The sequence below is a fragment of the Condylura cristata genome, unplaced genomic scaffold (genome assembly GCF_000260355.1).
Source record: "Condylura cristata isolate star-nosed mole 26May11 unplaced genomic scaffold, ConCri1.0 scaffold00001, whole genome shotgun sequence".
NCBI classification, from domain to species: Eukaryota; Metazoa; Chordata; class Mammalia; order Eulipotyphla; family Talpidae; genus Condylura; species Condylura cristata.
Genome location: NW_004567102.1, coordinates 6,224,108 through 6,225,486, shown reverse-complemented (window position 1 = coordinate 6,225,486; position 1,379 = coordinate 6,224,108). Strand labels below are relative to the sequence as shown.

The following is a 1,379-nucleotide window of genomic DNA, read 5'->3' as shown; positions in this document are numbered from 1 at the left end:
AGGATTCACCAGAGACAGAGTGGGGAGCAGAACAGGCCGACTGATAAGTACACTGCTGAGGGGAGCAGTGGGCAGGTCAGAAGAGGTCTGCAGTGCCATGTGGGTCACCTCTGGGGTGGGAATGGAACTCAGGCTGAAGTGGCTTTAGCTTCTTAGTGCTGTGCTTTAACCCGCTGCACCACCAGGGATGGCCACAAGATATATTTTTTTTAATGTATACAATTCAACAATAAAAACCATGCAATCCACTTAATAAATGTGCAGCAGAGATGAACAGACAATTCATCAAAGATGACAAGTAGCGCCACAGATTCATAAGATATGTTCATCACTGTTTGATTAAGGGAGATGCAAGTTAAGATCACAGTGAGATACCATCTCACATCCATGAGAATGGCAGATGCTGAAAGCAAGTTCTCACCAACAGGGTAGAGAGGATATGGGGAGAATGTAAACTGCTGCAGCCTTTTGGAAAGCGATCTGGACTTACATTAAAGAACTAAAAATAGAAATACCACGTGACTTAGCAATGCCACTCCTGGGCGTCTATTGGGAGGCTGTGAAGCCATGTCAACATATGTGCTCTACTGGACTGTGGCAGCTGGGACAGGAAGCAACTTAAATGCCCACCGACAGAAGAGTGGACCAAGAGGATGTGGTATGTTCACACTATGGAATGACAACATGTTGCTATTTTATAGCAAAATGGAAGGATGAGTAGCAGTCATCAATAAATAAAGTTTCTGAGGTTAAGAGGAAGGGGCCAGGAAGGAAGGGCCAAAGTGGGTATAAGTGAGAGTGTCGGAAAAAGGAAATTACCAGGCAATTGTAAGGAAAGGTCCATTCCCTTTACTCGTCTTCCCTGACCTCTTTCTGTTGGCTGTCTCCTTTCGTGATTCATTAAAGTACTTAGGACCTGTCCTTCATTTTATTTGTCCTTTTATTTTTACACTTTCTTCTTAGGCGATGATCTCACTTAATACTTTGACTTAAAATAGCACCTATATGCTGAATTCCAAATCTTTTTCTCTAGCTCTGAGTTCTTAGCCTATAAATCCAATTGCCTTGTTCATCTTCATCTGCTCATTTATCCTCTTTTCCACCTACTACATGCCAGGTTCTACTCCAGGTACTGAGAGTTTGGCAATGACATGATCAGCTCCTGCCTGCCCTTGTGGAGCTTCAGACTTGGGTCACTCCATTTGAATATCTAATAGCCACTCCAAAAGTCATCAGGAAAGTTCTGACTTAAACAGAACTCATTTTCTGCTCTCAGTCAATAAAATTCATTCTTTCCTCAGCCCTTCCCCTTCTCTGCAAATAGTCCCATTCTCTCCAACTTCAAAGTATGTCAAAGTGGGAGCGGCCCCCTTCCCCCC

The 1,379-nt window shown here is 43.6% G+C and overlaps 1 protein-coding gene across 1 annotated transcript in view; it reads right to left on the bottom strand.

Annotated features, from left to right (window-relative positions):
• The window catches only part of DNAH8 (dynein, axonemal, heavy chain 8), a 296,367-nt gene that overhangs the window by 43,619 nt on the left and 251,369 nt on the right, over nt 1-1,379 (bottom strand). The window lies entirely within an intron of this gene.